Source organism: Prionailurus viverrinus, chromosome D2 (genome assembly GCF_022837055.1).
Source record: "Prionailurus viverrinus isolate Anna chromosome D2, UM_Priviv_1.0, whole genome shotgun sequence".
Lineage (NCBI taxonomy): Eukaryota > Metazoa > Chordata > Mammalia > Carnivora > Felidae > Prionailurus > Prionailurus viverrinus.
The window spans coordinates 54427713-54447899 of NC_062571.1; positions in this window are offsets into that span (position 1 = coordinate 54427713).

Below are 20187 nucleotides of genomic sequence, written 5' to 3' on the forward strand. Positions count from 1 at the left end.
CCCTCCCCCCAATCTAAAAAACAACAACAACAAAGCCCAAAAATAAATAAAATAAATGCTAATCTCTTCCAGAAACAACTTCACAGACACCCAGAAATAATGTTTTATAAGTTATCTGGGCATCTCTTAGCCTGGTCATGATGACACATAAAATTAACCATCATACCAGCCGACAGCAAGAACTGAAGCTCCCAGCTGAAAGTCAGCACAAACTTGTCAGCCATGTGAGTGAACTATCTTAGAAATGGATGCTCCAGTTCCAGTTGATAAGCTTTCCCCACTGAGCCCTATCCACATTGCAAATACATAAAATTGTTGTTCTTTTAAGCTACTAAGTCATGGAGTTGTGTATTACACGGCAATAGACAGTTAAAATACTGGGATTCAGGTATTGTTTGCAGTTGCAAGGTCTTTAGCTAATATACCAGCCATATATAACCTTAGAGGCATTGTGATATCTGCCTACAATTCCGTTTCTTCAGCTATATACATTATACAAGGGTTGTAACCGACATTCAGTGTATATATAACTTTCTTTCATTCATTGGGTTACTTTTAGGATTAAATGAAGTAACACATGTAAAAGTACCTAATAATACTGAGGATTCTTGCTGACTCCCAGTGACCACTGTTTTCTACCTGCTTTGCTGAAATCCAGTAATACTATCTCCAGCATTGCTTTGATCTTCCAACTTTGTAAATCATCAAAAAGTGAATAGGATTAACTTAGCTAGTGAATTCCTGCTGACACCCAATGACCACTTCTTTCCCAAGCGGGGAAAAGATTCATCAAATGGGCCTTTCTAGAAATCTGCCATAAATAAAGGCATAGGGATCCATTTAAAACTGAATTTTGTTCATTTCTGCAACAAAATTATTTCTTGTTTATTCCTGTTCTCTCACTGCTCCTATCCCACCTCCTCCTCAACCTACCATCCCCAGACTAGATCAAGATCAAGAGAGTTCCAGGCAAAGGGAGGAGCAGTATGTCTTCTTGTTTTCAGAGACCAGTGTAGTAGTTCGTTTTGAGTAAAATTTCATCCAGAAGAATCTGTTTGTATATTTTTATGCCATTAAAGGAACATATTTTATGTCTCAAAAGTTACCAAAAACCAGTGGTTTCTGGTTAGCTGGGATGTATTGTACACTCCATGATGTTAGTTTCCTTACCCAACCTTGCATAACACTGGGAACCATTTTGAACTACATTGTTTTAATAGAAATCTATTGGAGTATCTGCCATTTCTCAGTGACCCTGTTCACAGTAAATTGCTCTTCCATGAAAGTGGACTCCTGTTGTAATAGATGATCCCGGGCAATGATAAATCAGACTGAGGGAGACATTTGGCTCCATCTGAACCAATCAGATTGTCCCCTGGAAATTAAGCTTGGTGGCTAAGCAACAGCAAGTATTCTCAGGGTGCAGCTGGAACGGAGGGACACATAACCCAGGAGGTGAGAGACTTTCCTTCCACTGAACAGAGAAGTGAAGAAAGAGAAGAAAAAAGCAGATGGGCAGGGAGATCTGGTATCATAGAACCATCTGCTCCACAAAGAAAGAGATTGAAGTGTGAGAGAGGGTGGTCTTAGCTCCTGAGGGCAGTCCTGCAGGACACCAGCTATATGCCCACCCTTGACTTCTGAAACACCCTCCGTATATCATTACATACATCCCCCCCCCCCCGCCCCCTGCCCCACCTCCACCCATCTTTTGTGAAGCTACTTCAAGTGAATCCATTACTTGCAAGAATGGAAGTTCAAAGATAAGATAGCGAATATTTGTGTGCCTTTGTTTTCTGGTGGCAGTACCTGCTACATGTCCAAACAGCAATGTTGCAAGACCTCAAAATAAAATTATTTCCTCTCAAAATGCATGTCTATGACTCAGCAATTTTCTTCTCGGAGTCCCTGCCAAGTCCTGTAAATCTCAGCCAAAGTAAATCTCAGCTAATCCCTGTCCTCTCCTTGTTCCCCAGTGGGTTAGGTTGGCTGCTTCTGCAACTTCACACTACCTTGCTCGGGGCATATCAGATGAATAAGTCATCTAACACATAGGGTTGCAGTGGTGAACAAGACAGACCAAACATCTACCCATCCAGAGCTTCTAGCTACTGGGGGACACAGGGAATTAAACACACAATTATAATTCTATTTAAGTGTTGTTTAGCCATGGGGAAGTACAGCATGCCAGAAAGACACATGGCATGGGGTGCCTAACCCAGTCTTGGAGGGGTGCAAGAGGAAGAGTGATTTGTCAACAGAGAACACAATCCCCAATCAAAGCCATCAATTACATTTGGCTACTGTGTGTGACATTATTCTAAGCACTTTACCTATATGAGATCATCTAATTCCCACAAAGTTATATGGTAAATACTATTATTAGCTGCATTTCACAGATGATTCAGGTCTATCATGGAAAGGTTAATAAACAGGTATAAGAACACACTTGGTGGAGCTGAGATTCAAACCTGGGCAGTTTGAAGAAAAGTTGTTTATTTATTCATGGAACAGCTACAAACTGGACAAAGCACAACAGTGTTTATCACTCCATCAATGCCCATGTTGGTCATTTATACTTCTAAAATGTAAATATCCTGGGCGCCTGGGTGGCTCAGTCGTTTACACATCTGACTTCAGCTCAGGTCATGATCTCATGGTTTGTGAGTTTGATCACGCATTGGGTGAGCTCCAGCCCCACTTGGGGTGAGCTCAAACCCCGCCTCATGTGAGCCCCACTTCGGGTGAGCCCCATTTCTTTCTCTCTCTCCCTCTCTCTTTCTCTTTCTGTCCCTCACTCACTTGCACCTTTTTTCTCTCTCAAAAACAAAAACCAAAAATAAAATGTAAATATCCTTAGGCCTTGAAATGTGCATCTAGCGTGACTCAACTGTATTCACAGAGTTAATGTCAAGATATAAAAAGAGCATTTTGAGGCAACTCTGCCATTTTATCACACTCCTGATAAATAATGAATAGCAGCCACATTATTATCAGTAGTGACCTCTACATATCGGGGAGCAGGAAAACAAACAGGATCATTTCAAGGTTGTACCAGCTGCCAGCTGAAATTACCCATTAAAAGGGAACTCCAGAGGAGTGGTTGCTGGGCAACAGAAGCTTGTTGACACGAAGTGCTCCTTTTCAGGAAAATCTTTCCATGCAGATTTTTATTTTCACAGTTTTCAGACTGATTTTGTAGCATCATCAGAAAATGATTATTTGGTTATTCTATTTCACAAAATGTACTGCAGCATTTACTCATGAAGCCATTGAGAGGTGTACCAACTTCAAGCTGAAAGTTTACCAGAAATTTGTGTGGTATTTGGCTACACTGTATTTTGTACTAAAAAGAAGAGATCAAAAATTTTTTTCAAAGTGACATGCTTTTGTAGGTTTTCCAAAATTGTATTTATAATTTGTTAACAAAATAAGGTATTCTACTTTAGAAGTTTTTCATTTGTTTCTGTTCTTTTTTCCTTCTGCTTATATTCCCTCCTCCTCTTCTTTTAGCTCACATCTATACAGCAATTCTCTCATTTTCCTCCTAGAAATTTTATAATATTTAAGTAAGAGATAATGGCCTGATTTGTGCATATGAACTTGCAGAGAGATGATGGGTTTATTTTTAATTTGGGGGGGGAGTTATTTTGATCTAATCTCTCATATCTCTTGATATTAACTGTGTGATAGTCATTAGGGTTATTCATAAATATCCTGGTGCCCCTCCTTCTGGTACATGATAGGACTGTGCTTCCCACCCACCTTGAAGCTAGGCATGACTGATCATGTGACCTGTTTTGTCCAGTAAAATACGAGTAGGGTGATGTGAACATATTGAGAGCATGTAAGGCAATAATAATAATAATAATAACAATAATAATAATAATGGAAAATTACAAGTGTTAACAAAACTGTGGAGAAATTAGAGCCCTCATATATTGCTGAAAGAAACATAAAGTGGTGTAGTTGTTGTGGAAAACAGTTTGATGGTTTCCCAATAAACTGAACATAGAATTACCATATGACCCAGCAATTCTGCTCCCAGGTATATATCCAAAGGGATTGAAAACAAGTGTTAAAACAAATTTTACATGAATATTCATATCAGCTCTATTCAAAATTGTCAAAGGTGGAATGTCCACTCTCACCATTGTTATTCAACATAGTATTGGAAGTTTTAGCCTCAGCAATCAGACAACACAAAGAAATAAAAGGCCTCCAAATTGGTCAGGAGGAGGTCAAAATTTCACTCTTTGCAGATGACATAATACTCTGTATGGAAAACCCAAAAGATTCCATTAAAACACTGCTAGAACTGATCCATGAATTCAGCAAAGTGGCAGGATATAAAATCAATGCACGGAAATCGTTTGTATTCCTATATACCAACAATGAAGCAACAGAAAGAGAAATCTAAGAATTGACCCCATTTACAATTGCACCAAAAGCAACGAATAAATCTAACCAAAGAGGTGAAAAATCTATACACTGAAAACTATAGAAAGCTTATGAAAGAAATTGAAGAAGTCACAAAACAATGGAAAAAATATTCCATGCTCCTGGATAGGAAGAATAAATATTGTTAAAATGCCAATACTACCCAAAGCAATCTACATATTCAATGCAATACCTATCAAAATTAATACCAGCATTCTTCACAGAGCTAGAACAAACAATCCTAAAATTTGTATGAAGCCAGAAAAGACCTCAAATAGCCAAAGCAATCCTGAAAAAGAAAACCAAAACAGGAGGCATCACAATCCCAGACTTTAAGCTGTATTACAAAGCTGTAATCATCAAGAAAGTATGTACTGGCACAAGAACACTCAGATCAATGGAACAGAATAGAGAACCCAGAAATGGACCCACAAACATATGGCTAACTAACTAATCTTTGAAAAAGCAGAAAAGAATATTCAATGGAATAAAGACAGTCTCTTCAGCAAGTGGTGCTGGGAAAACTGGACAGAGACAGGTAGAAAAATGAACTGGACCACTTTCTTACACCATACACAAAAAGAAACTCAAAATGGATCAAAGACCTAAACGTAAGACAGGAAGCCGTCAAAATCCTTGAGGAGAAAGCAGGCCAAAACCTCTTTGACCTCAGCCACAGCAACTTATTACTCAACACATCTCTGGAGTCAAGAGAAACCAAAGCAAAAATGAGCTATTGGGACCTCATCAAAATAAAAAGCTTTTTCACAGCAAAGGAAACAATCAGCAAAACTAAAAGGTGACTGACAGAATGGGAGAAGATATTTGCAAATGACATATCAGATAAAGGGTTAGTATCCAAAATCTATAAAGTATCAAAAAAACCAAATGATCCAGGGAAGAAATGGGCAAGACATGAATAGACACTTCTCCAAAAGTGACATCCAGATGGCCAACTGACACATGAAAAAATGCTGAACATCACTCATCATCAGGGAAATACAAATCAAACCACAATGAGATACCACCTCACACCTGTCAGAATGGCTGACATTAACAACTCAGGCAACAACAGATGTTGGCAAGGATGCGGAGAAAGAGGATCTCTTTTGTGCTGCTGGTGGGAATGTAAACTGGTGCAGCCACTCTGGAAAACAGTATGGAGGTTCCTCAAAAAATTAAAAATAGAACTACTCTACGACCCAGTAATTGTACTACTAGGTACTTATCCAAGGGATACAGGTATGCTGTTTCGAAGGGGCACATGCACCCCAATGTTTATAGCAGCACTATCAACAATAGCCAAAGTATGGAAAGAGCCCAAATGTCCATTGATGGATGAATGGATAAAGAAGAAGTGGTATATATATATATATACAATGGAGTATTACTCAGCAATCAAAAAGAATGAAATCTTGCCAATTGCAACTATGTGGATGGAACTGGAGGGTATTATGCTAAGCAAAATTAGTCAGTCAGAGAAAGACAAATATCATATGACTTCATTAATATGAGGACTCTAAGATACCAAACAGATGAACATAAGGGAAGGGAAGCAAAAATCATATAAAAACAGGGAGGGGAACAAAAACATAAGAGACTCTTAAATATGGAGAACAAACAGAGGGTTACTGGAGGGGTTGTGGGAGGGGGGATGGGCTAAGTGGGTAAGGCGCATTAAGGAATCTACTCCTGAAATCATTGTTGCACTATATGCTAACCAACTTGGATGTAAATTAAAAAAATAAATTAAATAAAAATTTTTGAAAATTGTCAAAGATGGAAACAAATGTCCATAAATTGATAAATAGATAAACAAAATGTGGTATACACACATAATGGGATATTACTCAGCCAAAAACAGGAATGAGGTACTGATACATGCTACAACATGAACGAAGCTTGAAAACATGCTATGTGAAAGAAACCATATGCAAAAAGTCACAAATTGTATGATTTCATTTATATGTAATATCCAGAATAGGCAAATAAAGAAAGCAGATTAGCAATTGCCAGGGCTTGGGAGTGAGGGGTAAGACTAGGGGTGGGGAATAGAGCTTAACTGTTTAATAGATGTGGGATTTCCATTTGGGGTGATAAAAATGTTATGGATGGTAGTGATGGTTTAAAAACATTGTGAATATACTTAATACCACTGAATTGTACACATCTGTTAATATGGTAAATTTATATAATATGTGTTATTGCCACAGTTTTTAAAAAAATGAGTGTGTGTGTGTGTGTGTGTGTGTGTGTGTGTGTGTATGAAGGGCATGTATAATCCTCCAGGGTGACCCAGAGTTGATAAGGAATATCTATCAATCTGAATAATTACAGCATGACTGAGAAATAAAGTTCTACTATATGGTCATTTGATGGTCATTTGTTGCAGCAACATAACCTACCCCATCCTAGCTGATATAAACTATTATGTTGCATTTAGTTCACTTAATCTTTTCTTAAGCCTCCTCTGTGCCATATGCTGAGGACACAAAGATGACAAGACTCAAGCAATTTACAAACTAGCAAGGGAGAAAAACATGTTAACCAAAAGAGGTTCTTCTGTGTGATGATGCCATAATGGAGGTAGATTATGAGCTATGGTGGAAGCACAAAGGCTGGAATGGCCAACTCCATCCTGGAAACTCAGAGAAGGCTGCCCAAGACAGCAAAGATTGAATTACATTTTAAAAGATGTATAAAAGTTTCCCAGTTAGTGAAAGGAATAGATTCATTCCAGGTTGATGGAAGAGCTTGCCCTCTATGCAATGATATAGGTATGAAATAGCTTGGCATGTGGCAGGAAATGGCAATTATTGGTAAGGTGATGAGCGCTGGAGAGGGGACTAGAGAAGTCAACAAGTGTCTGGAGTTTTGACCTAATCTTATAGCCCACCCTTTCTTTTTTTTTTTTTTTTTTTTTAAATTTTTTTTTTCAACGTTTATTTATTTTTGGGACAGAGAGAGAGCATGAACGGGCGAGGGGCAGAGAGAGAGGGAGACACAGAATCGGAAACAGGCTCCAGGCTCTGAGCCATCAGCCCAGAGCCCGACGCGGGGCTCGAACTCACGGACCGTGAGATCGTGACCTGGCTGAAGTCGGACGCTTAACCGACTGCGCCACCCAGGCGCCCCTAGCCCACCCTTTCTAATCTTTCCATTCATGCCATACATGGAAAATTAAAACACATATGGCACACTGGGATAAAAAGTCGAGGTTTCTTGTGACTGACAACACACTTGGCCCAACCCTGGCCACCATTTGTATTTGTTAATCTGCTGTAACACACAATTGGTGCACATGTTTTGGGAAGCTCTACTATGGGTAATGGAGTAACACTGAAGATTTTTAATGATAAGATTTGGAAAATAAACCATAGTTTGGAAAATAAAGGAATACGAAGAATTAGATTGAAATCAGAAGTATCTAGAAGGAGGCTATGGCAACAATCCAAAAAGAAATAGCAGGAGTTTAAATCATAATGGCGGCCATGGAAATAAAGAAAGTGGACAGATCCAAGATATAGTTACAAAGTAGAATTAACAAGCTTTAGGACCGCCTGGGTGGCTGGGTCGGTTAAGCCTCCAACTCCGGCTCAGGTCATGATCTCACGGTTTGTGGGTTGGAGCCCCATGTCAGGCTCTGTGCTGACAGCTCAGAGCCTGGAGCCTGCTTTGGATTCTGTGTCTCCCTCTCTCTCTGCCCCTCCCCTGCTGTGCTCTGTCTCTCTTGCTCTCAAAAATAAATAATAAACATTAACGAAAAAAGAATTAACAAGCTTTACTGACTGACTGGAGGTGGAGGAGAAGGGGGAGAGAGAGACAAAAATGGCTTCCAGCCTGAGTGAATGTTAGTGGTTCCACTAGGATAAGAGAGAGAGAAGAGTACTAGGAAGACAGGAGTCAGTTCTCAGGGACCTGAGAGGTACCTGAAAGGTAGTTAAAAACCAGGGGAATTAAATACAGGTTCAAAGAGAAGACTGGAGTAGAGTTAAAGATGGGGGGGTCATGGACAGATACAAGCAGTAAAGTCCAGGGAATGGATGAACTGGTTGAGAGAGGACATAAGAAATGCAAAGGTCCAGGGTCATTTAAGGGGAACACAGAGGAAGGAAAGCCTGTGGGAATAGCATTGGCATTTCTTTGATGCATAATAGGATCTTCTCAACTGACTGAACAGATACCCTTTGAAAAGAATGACTCTCTTTTTAATCTCTCTAAATCTGTCTGAATTATCTATAAAGGTACCTCTGGGAACTCCAGAAGATTGGTCCTCTAATACAGGCTGATACCTTTTGTGAAAGATGAAGGTTTAAAAAAGTGAATGATTTGAAGTAATTTTAACAAAGTCATAGTTATGGCTCTTGTTAACATATTACTACAATATATTGTGATTATCTACTTTTACATCTGCCCCCTGTCACTAGACTGTAAAATCCTCTAAGCTCCCAGTGTTGGTGTCTAGCCTGGCACCTGGCACATAATACACAGTTGATAAATATTTGTGAATTACTATGGATTTAAGTTTTAAAGTTCAATATATGCAGATTATGATAACTCAGTTCCAGTAGTCTTTCCAATGGAAATATGTTAAATTGGCAAGAGATACTATAGTTCTAAATGTGGCCATGCCCCTCAAAATAGTCAACATTGATAATGGTACATGATATATCCATAAAATGTAATATAGTAAAGACAGTAAATCAACTAAAACTACATATAGTAACAAGGATGACTTTCACAAATATGATATTGAGTGAAAGATACCACACAGAAACAAGTGCATATGTAAAATTGTTATCATATGAAGTTTAAAAACAAACAAATCTAATGTATAAGTTTTAGAAGTCTGAAGAGTAGTTATCTTTGGAGGGGGTGTAGTGATAGGGAAGGGGCACAAGAAGGACATTTGCAGAACTGGTATGTTCTATTTCATGATCTGGGTGTTCTTTTCATGAGCACATTAAATTTGTGATCATTGATTGAATTGTACGCTCATTATTTGTGTCTTTTTCTGTATGATGGCTAGATTCCAGTGGACTATTACTTTACACAAATAATTCTGATACATGATATTACATGATAACTAGTAAGATTGAAGAATAAGGTCTTCAAGTAAAGTAGAAGTATAGCCTTAAAGCAAGTATTTGAACCTATGCTAATCAACTAATAAGAAAAAAGAATAAAAGGAAGAAGTCAGTAGGTTTCAGAAGGTGTGAGAGACTTGGTTGGTTTATTGGCTGAAGACACAAGTAGTTGCTAATAACTACATATCTGCATGCAATCATTATCCAAAGTGGCCTTGCTATCTGATAGGACCATCTCAAATTTCTGAGCATTCAGCACAACTATCACCAAAGGAAGCTTCATCTCATTAGATCAAAACTCTTGAGAATAAAGGACTTCTACTCATGCTCTGATGGAGTAACTGGTATTATCCTAGCCCCCCCCCCACCATAAATAAAGTATAGATAAATATGGACAAAATATGAAACACATCTATTTTAGACACTGAACAACAGGCTATACAAGAGTATAATCTCTAAGAGAAGGGGAACAAAAGAGGTAAGTCCTTACAATTGTCTTGCTTTAGGCTTAAAGGCACTCAGATTCTGGCACAGAGAAGAGGAACCCAAAGAATAACAGCCTTCCTTAGTTGAGGAGACAGAGATTTTAGTTTGGTGAGACTAAAAGAGCTGGAATTTGCAGAGAAGTATGTGAAAGGAGGATACTATGCAGAGGGAAAACTCCAAAAATCTGCACACAGTCTAGGAGAAAAAAAAAAACTATGGGGGAAAGAACAACTTCAGAGAGCTATGAGCTGAACAATTGTAAAGCCCACAAAATTTGGGGAGACCTTTCCGTTCCGATCAACCACAGCAGAGAGATCTCATTAAATATCTAAGACGTTCATTAGAGATGCCAGAAAGTCCAGGTCTTATGAATAAAAGTAATCTAGCCATAGAGTTAAAGCTACTATAAATCCATTCTAGCAGAGCTTAAAGTCAAGCTTTGAAAGTATACGACTGATCCACAAGTAAATTGACTGCAGACCAGGACAAAGCTCAACACTTCTCAAAGGAAGACAATAAAATCTAGACTCTATCACCCAATAAAAACAAAACAAACAAAAAACCATTAGACCTGCAAAGAAGTAGGAAAATGTAATCTATAACTAGGAGAAAAGTTAGTTAGAAAAGTCAATCTCAACATGGAGACCCAGAAATGACAGAGATGATGGAATTAGCAGGTAAGGACTTGAAAACTATTATTGTAAATATGTCCAAGGACTTAGAGGAAGACAAAAACACAATGAGGCAAGAAATGAAAATTATTAAAAAGAATCAAGTGGAACTTCTAGAGTTGAAAAATATAATACCTGAAATGAAAAATTAATTGGATAGGTCTGACATAAATTTAGACACTACAGAAGAAAGACAAGCGAACTTGAAAACAGGAAGTAGAAATTATTCAAACCAGAGGGAACAAAGGATTAAAAATGGAATGATCTCTGTGATCTGTGAAATAAAACCAAACAGTCTAAGATTTGTATAATCAGAATCTCAAAAATTAGGGTGATGGGGGGGGGGCAACAGAGAAAATACTTGATGAAATAATGGCTGTTGATTTTCCATATTTAATGAAAAATATTAACCCAGAGAGCCAAGAAGCTCAATGATCCTCAAGCAGGATGAAGACAGAGAAAACTAGAAATTAGATCAATGCATATTGACAAAAATCACTGACAAAAAGTTGCCAGCGAAGGGGCACTTAGGTGGCTCAGTCAGTTAAGCATCTGACTTTGGCTCAGGTCATGATCTCATGGTTCAGTTTGTGAGTTCAAGCCCCGTGACAGGCTCTGCTCTGACAGGACAGAGCCTACTTTGGATTCTCTGTCTCTCTCTCTGCCCCTCCTCTGCTCTCTCTCTCTCTCAAAATAAATAAATAAATAAATAAATAAATAAATAAATAAATAAATAAATAAATAAACAAACATTTTTAAAAATTTTCTAGAGAAAACAGGAGAACAGAGATAAGAATATTCAATTCAAGCCAGAAGAAAATAGAACAAGATCTTTAAAGGATTGAAAGAAAAAACTGTCAACCTATAATCGTACATCCAACAAAAACATCTCTTAAACATAAAAGAGAAATAAAGACATGTTTCAGACAAAGACAGAATTATGTCCCATCACATCTTCTTTACAAGAAATATTTTTAAAAGTTCCTCAGGCTGAGGGAAAATGATAGCATATAAAAACTTAGATTGGAACAAAGAAATGAAGAGTGCTAGAAATGGTACTCGAGTACATCTAAAAGATTTTTCTCCTAATTTTTAATCTCTTTAAAAGATAACTGACTTTTTGAACAAAATGAAAACAAATGTATATGTGAAGAACCTTATAACACTCCACTTCCTCTCTCCTGTTTGTTAAGATATCACTGTCACAATTGTCATACACTTTATTTTTACATACTATAAATGTGGATACATACATGTACATGTGCACACACACACACACACAACTCACAGGATGAAGGAAATATTCACCTTGGCAGAACTAGACTGGCCTCAGAGCATTTTTTGTTCGAGGATAATGATGGTTAAGAATTAAAGTTTAGGTATTGGAGAGTACAGGTTAAGTTTAGCTCCACCAGTTATTAACTGACTCTGAGCAAGTTACATAACTAGCCAAAACCTCAATTTCCTTATCTGTATAATGTGAGCAATCTCTATTTACTAGCATGGCTGTGAGATTAATTAAATTATCATAAATATAGTGTTAGCACATTGCCTGCCTGACAATAATAAGGACTTGACACAGGACAACTATCTGAAAGTCAAACATGTCCCCACCTTGCCAGATATCAACTTGTTCAGACACCGGTTGGCCAAGAAGTTATGACAGGAACTAGGGAAAGCAGGAAGTGGCAAGTAAAACTAAAATTCTCCATCTTCCAAAGAAGAAAAAAAGAAATCATCTAACAGTGGCATATCAGTAATTACAGACTCCGGAATATGTAAGAGTTTAACAGCAACCACTAGAAGAGTTAAAGACAGAAATTGTTTACGGTAATTGCCTCTGAGAAGTGGGATTGGGGGAAGAGAGAAACGATTTTATTATTCATAGTATACCCTTTTATACTGTTAAAAATTTTATCATGCTTTAAATATTGCATAGAACTTCAAAACCTAGTTCTATAATTTATAAAGTACAGCTGGAGCAAGTAGAAAGGTTAAACAAATAAACCGGAATCTGTATAAAGATGGAACTTCTGGAGTGCTTCCCATCCTCACCAGCACTGAAGGTGAAACCGCTTGCTGCTTCAGAAAACTGGTACTGGCCTCGAGTAGGCTGTGGCAACCAAGAACTGTGTGTGTGTGTGTGTGTGTGTGTGTGTGTGTGTGTGCGCATGCATGCGTGTGTATGCGTGTGTGCATGCACATGCATGCAAATGTATGCACCTCTTGTTTGTCTGAAAGTAAATGCTTTATGCTTTAATACTGGAATTCCCACTGACACTTTGCTTAGGCCTTCTCCCTCCTTGGCCCTCATATTACTAAAAACTAATATTTGCCCTTTTTGTTGGCAACATGAAAAGTTGGAAGAAGATCCAGTAATGGGAAAATAAAAATAGAGCAGACCCAGGATGCAGGGAAAATAGTAGAGTGCCCTGGATAGTCAAAGGATGCAGGAAAAAACTAAAATCAGGTCTGCGTTGCTGGTGGGTACCTATTCACTTTGCAAATTGCCTGTGAGCTCTCACCCCACCCCATCCCTGAGGGCCCTAGCTAAGAACCCAGCTTTGGACAACAGAAGTGAGTTAGGAAGAGATCGAAGTTGTGGCCAGTGGAGCATGACTGTTCTCAAAGCTGATGAGGAAATAGGTTGTCTATTATCATTATCATTATCATCACCATTATCATTATTATTAAAATTGCTTTTCTTCATTCCATAACATTTTACTCCAAGAAAGTTTAGATGCTAGACAGACACCATAAGCCTAACACAAACCACACAGCTTCACTATGGTATGGAACATAGTCATGGGATGTTGCCACAGTAACAGCCTCAAGGTCCAAGCCAGGATATAACATAAAAGGGATCGTGACCTAATGAGATCCTCTCAGAAACCAGCAATCCTGGCAATTAAGACCTTTGGATGAGTAAAGTCGTTGGGACAATGGACTTTGACTCCTGACAGTCCTGGGTTTTGAACCTACTTCTGCTCTTCCCTATTAGCATGCCTTTGGCAAGTTATCATCTCTGAGCCTCAATTTTCTTCTCTGTAAAATGGGGATAATAAAAGGCACAATTTCTTAAAGTACCTACTATCTAAAGTTCTACACGTATTACCTCATTTCGTTCTCATAGCAGCTGGATACATTTTATTATCCCATTTTTAATAGATGTAGAAATGGAGGCTCACAGAGAGGCTAAGTCGCTAGTCTGAAGTCACACAACTGGTAAGTGAAGAGGCCAGAAGGGTACCCCACCAGTGGACCCCAAGAGCCCTGGTATTAACCATTATGCTAAAAAATGCCTGGTAAAGTTCATCTAAGGATTAAACGACATGCGTTTAATAGCGGTTGGCATACTGATCATTTGATAAAGAGCAATTATTATAATAAGAGCTGGGTAGAATCCAAATTTGGGGTTAAAGTGGATTGTGTTGTACTTTTATCATCTAGGGCAAAGTCTTAAAGCACAGGCATCCTCACTCCCAAGAAATTTGTAAGCCAACAGCAAGTTCCCACAGGAGGATACAGGTTCCTCAGGGCCGTGGCAGGGGCCAGAAATCATTTTTACTGGAGCTACCTTTCGCACCGTGGGAACAGATGAGAGTAGGAAAGCAAGAAGCTGCAGGAGAAAGTCCCTACAGTGTCAAGGCCTGCGGGGCACTCCCTTGTCCAATGGTGACTGCTTGAGATCCAGTCGTGTGACTTCCAAGCTGAGGAAATGGAGATGGAGAGAGCCAAGCAGATGTGTCCAGACCTGCACAACTGCACTGAACCCAGTGTCCTGATTCCCAGGCCAAGGGGTCAAACTGGGAGGGACAGGAAGCTAGGCAAGACACACACCGCTGAGGCATGGCTTCTGCATGCTAGGTAATGGTCGCATCCTCTTTGGTTTCTGCGTCATCCCTCACGCCATGCTAGAGAGGACTATAGCCTTGTCTGTTCGGTTCCCCACTACCTTGCTAGGAACTGGAAGTGGTCCCGTGCAGGCACTCAAACATTAGTTGAATGAGTTACATGAAAAATGGCATTAAGAGAAACATAAATATATTAGGGAGTAGAATGGAAAATTTGCATACATGTCTAAGATGGGACAGGGGACTTTAAAGAAACTTCCTATTTCTGGGGCACCTGGGTGGCTCAGCCGGTTAAGGGTCTGACTTCAGCTCAGATCATGATCTCACAGTTCGTGGGTTCGAGCCCCATGTCTGGCTGTGTGCTGACAGCTCAGAGCCTGGAGCCTGCTGGATTCTGTGTCTCCCTCTCTCTCTCTGCCCCTCCCCCGCTCACACTCTGACTCTCTCTCTCTCTCAAAAATAAATAAACATTAAAAAAAGGGGGACACCTGGGTGATTCAGTCAGTTGGGCGTCTGACTTCGGCTCAGGTCATGATCTAATAACAGCTTGTGGGTTGAAGCCCCACATTGGGCTCTGTGCTGACAGCCCAGAGCCTGGAGCCTACTTCAGACTCTGTGTATCCCTCTCTCTCTGCCCCTCACCTGCTCATGCTGTCTCTCTCTCCTTCAAAAATAAATGAACATTAAAAAATAAAAATAAGAAAAAAAGAAACTTCCCATTTCTCATGGGGGCTTTAAACTCTGTCTCCAGAAATTAAAGTTTATAGTTCCAGGTTCATACTTTTTTAGCTATTAGCGATACTTGGATGGAAAAAATTCAGAAGCGCACACAGCACACTATATTATGCTACCTCTTTTCCTCCTACTATGGATTTTTTAAAAATTTTTTTAATGTTTATTTATTTTTGAGAGAGACAGAGACAGAATGTGAGTGGGTTAGGGGCAGAGAGAGGGAGACACAGAATCCAAAGCAGGCTCCAGGCTCTGAGCTGTCAGTACAGAGCCCAACGCGGAGCTTGAACTCACAAGCTGTGAGATCATGACCTGAGCCGAAGTCAGACGCTCAACCAACTGAGCCACCCAGGTGCCCCATCCTACTATGGATTTTTTATTAATGCTTATTTATTTTTGAGAGAGAGGGAGAGAGACAGAGTGTGAGCTGGGGAGGGACAGAAAGAGAGGGAGACACAGAATCCGAAGCAGGCTCCAGGCTCCAGGCACAGAACCCAATGCAGGGCTCAAATCCAAGAAATGTGAGATCATTACCTGAGCCGAAGTTGGATGCCCAACTGAATGAGCCACTGAGGAGCGCCTGGAATTTTTAAAATATATTATCATCTCTCTATAATTATGAATCAAAACTGAAGAAAGGAGAACATGGCTAGTACAGGGGAAAGTATCTTGCACTCCTCAGTTTGTTTGCAGACCCAGGTTTACTTCAACTTTGGATCTACATTGTTGGTTTATTAGCTGTCTATTGCACACCCTCAGAAAAGTTTTCCCCTGGCTTTTTTTTTCTAAAACTTTTTTTTATTGTGGTAAAATATAAATAACATAAAATTTACCAGTTTAACTGTTTTTTTTCCCTAGAAAGAGAGAGCATGAGCAGGGAAGGGGCAGAGAGAGAGAGAGACAGAGAGAGACAGACAGACAGAGAGAGAGAGAGAGAGAGAGAGAGAGAGAATCCCAAGCGGGCTCCAAACTGTCAGCACACAGCCCCATGTGAGGCTTAAACCCACCAACTGCAAGATCATGACCTAAGCCAAGATGCTTAACTGACTGGGCCACCCAGGCACCCCACCAATTTAACCATTTTTAAGTGCACAGTTCAGAGACACTAAGTGAGTTCACATTGCTGTACAACCATCACCACTATCCCCCCACAGAACTTTCATCCTCTCAGACACTCTGTACCCATTAAACACTAACACCCCTTTCCCTCCTCCTCTCAGCTCCTGATAACCACCATTCTATCTTCTGTCTCTATGCATTTGACTATTCTAGGTCCCTCATATAAGTGGAATCATACAGTATTTGCCCTTTTAAGTTTTGCTTATCTCAGTTAATGTTTTCAAGGTTCATCCAGATGTCAGAATTTCTTTTTTTTTTTAAATTTTTTAATGTTTACTTATTTCTGAGACAGAAAGAGACAGAGCATGAGTGGGGGAGGGTCAGAGAGAGAGGGAGACACAGAATCCAAAGCAGGCTCCAGGCTCTAAGCTGTCAGCACAGAGCCTGATGCGGGGCTCGAACTCACCAACTGTGAGATCATGACCTGAGCCAAAGTCGGTTGCTCAACCGACTGAGCCACCCAGGCAACCCCAGAATTTCTTTTTAAGGCTGAATAATATTCCATTGTACGTATACACCACATTTTGTTTATCATCTATCTCTTGGTAGACATTTGGACTGTTTCCACCTTTTGGTTATTGTGAATAATGCTGCTATGAACATTGTTGTACAAATATCTGTTAGATTTCGTACTTTCAATTATTCTAGGTAAAATATAACCAGAAGTGGAATTACTACATCATGAGATAAATTACTGGATCATGAGGTTGAATTCTTTTTTGAGGAACCAATCCTGGCATTTTTTTTCCTCTTCTATTTCCAGAATCAGTTTTTATCATCTATTCAAAAAGTTTCTTTTACCTCTCCAATACACTACTCTACATAAATGCTAAACTACCTCTCTTTTTTGCTTGTTCCCTCTTTCACTTATCAGGGTATTTAGAATTATGATCTTCTGTTCCACAGCACTGATTCCCCCCCAAACACAATTGGACCTCACTTCTTGGAACAAACTGCCATTTTCCAAATCATAAGATGCATTAGTGAAGAGTAAGAAATGAACTTTTTGGGAGGAATGGGGGGAGCAGTCTTTCAAACCAGTACCAAGATACCAGTCCGATAGGAATCAGGTAGCTATACCAGGAGAAGAGAGCTCCTGATTCACAAGTGTCTTGCATAGGAACATCCCTGCATATAGATGGAGGCAGAAATCAGGAGTCCACCCTTTCCCCTGCAGTAGCTGGAGGTCTCCATCTACACCCACCGGGATGATGAGGATCTTGCACCTTTCCTTGTCCATGGGACAACTAGAACATACCACTCTCCTACTTCCAGCCTCCTTCTTCCTTCCTTCCTAACCCGAGAACTATGGGAGTGCCACCCCACTGTGGTTACCTGGCATTATAGTGAAAGTCCCTGTTCTCACTAGAGGATTGAATTCCTTCAGAAGCAGAATTTCAATTGGAACACTGTATGATTTCGCCTACAGAAACAATGTTCCTTCATACTAAGTCCACAAATCCTTTCCATTCTAGCTGCCAGCTACCTCAAAAGCAATCCTTCCTCCTTGCCTCCTCTGCCTTGAAGGCAGAACCTCACTTAAACTAGCAATGGGCTTGGAGCTGGTCCCCTCATGCCCCAGTCAGGATTTCTGCCCCACCCTTCACACTGTAGGGGAACCCACCTCTCACCAGCTCTAAGTCATTGTCACCAGAGCCTAGAAATGCTCAAGGAAAAACTTAGCCATCCCATGCTTCTGCTGGGCGGAGCTGCAACTTGGAGCCATGTCTTCTGACTCTTAGTCTGGTCCATACTGTTCTTACCAGTTGATTTTATGTTTCCAGGGCTATTGTTTGTTTAGCAAACAAGAAAAACGATGGTGAGATACCTTTCATACATCAATGCCAGCAGCAGAGGGGAAGGAGGGTAGAGGAAATAAAGTGCAAGACCCAAATCATCCTGGCACCCTTTAGTCACCCCAGTCTATACTGGTGTGGTATCCATTTTCTTCTCTTTCTCTTCTAGGTACTTCTTGCTCAAATCATCTGATTCTTTCTTCTTTAGACTTCCTAACCACTGTCTTCACTATTTGAAGAGGGAAACTAATAGGGTTGCTGGACATAATTCTACTGCGGAGGGGGGTGGGCAGAAGGAGATTTCCCCACACCAACAACAGTTCTTCAGACACCAGCTGGGTGTTCTATAATTCAACTCAATTCTGACACCATTTACCTGGAGATAGCCTCAGACACCACAGCTTAAGGACTCAGTCCTACAAGGCTGTCCCTCACTCCTTCAGATGCCACTTTTAAGTCCAGGTTATCTATCACCTGTGCTTCTGATCCACCAGCTATAGATTGGAGGTTCCCAAGACTCTCTCTTCAGGTTTGATGAATTTGCTAGAGCCACTCACAGAACTAAGAGAAGGGTTTTACTCACTAGATCACCAGTTTATTGTAAAAGGATCTAACTCAGGAATAGCCAGATGGAAGAGACCCATAAGGCAAGTAAGTTATGGGGAAAGAATGCAGGCCTTCTGTGAGCTCTCCAAGAGAGCCATGCTCCCCACATCTCCATGCTTTCACCAACAGTAAGCTCTCCAGACTCCATTCTTTGGAGGTTTTTATGGAGGATTCATTACATAGGCATGATCGATTAAATCATTGGCAGCTGGGGACTGAACTCAATCCCTGCCCTTCCCCCTCCCCATGGGTGGAGGGTGGGACTGAAAGTTCCAACCCTCTAATCACATGGTTAATTCACCTGGCAATGAGCCCCCATCCTTAGGTGCTTCCAGAAAGTAACCTCATTAACATAAATTCAGTTGTGGCAGGAGGTTTGTTATGAATAACAAGGTGCCCATTTCACCTTTATGGCCCTGAAGCCATTTTAGGAACTAAGGACAAAAGACCAAATATTATAACAAAAGCTGCTCTCATTTCTCTTATCACTCAGGAAATTCCAAGGGTTTTGACAGCTGTGAGCTAAGAACTATGGATGAAGAGCAAATAAATATCTGAATGACCAAATATATACCCCTTGTAAGTCACAGTATTACAGGGATTCTTCAAACATTCTGCACATCTAAATCTTACAAATAAATGAAGTTGTGAAACTGCACCTGATTTCTAGATGTTTGGAGAAGCTTTTTGGTTCTCACTTCATTCATAATCATGATCTACCACCCTCACCACCCTTCCCTACACTTTCTCTCCACTAAAATACCACCACCACCACCAGCAACAAAATCAGTTTCATATATTTTTATAAGCAGCCTTTAATTCTTTTTAAGACAAGGCAAAGTTATATGCTAACCAAGTCAGAATTCAGGTGGCCATTTGTCCCAGTTTGTCTATGACAATCCCAGTTTCAGCCTATTGCCCTGCATAATTTCTGAAAAAGCTCCTTCTTTTACTCTAAAAAAGGCGTTCCCCGTTTTAGAAGATCAATTATATGCTCACCTTACTTAAAAATACACCTGGATTTTCTAGTAAAGTGCTTTCCAGGTGACTGCTGTTGCACACCTCATTGGACTTCATTTGCACAACTCTGCAAAATAGGAAGGGAAATCTTTTATTTCTGTTAAATAAATGAAGTAACCAAGGTTTCAAGCTGTAGGTGGTGACTGTTTGACGTCACATACTCAGGGATAGAATCAGAGCCAGAACCCAGGATTCCTGACTTCAAGTCCAATGTTTTTCAGTTGTCAATCACTTCGTGCAAATATCTGAGTAAAGACAAACTTTACTCTCTTGGTTGGTAATTTGCTTGCACTTGGGCCTAGAATAGTTTAGACAGGTTCATCCTTGCCCAGACACTGTCCTTTCACATTTAAAGCAAGCAGAGATGAAAGAAGAA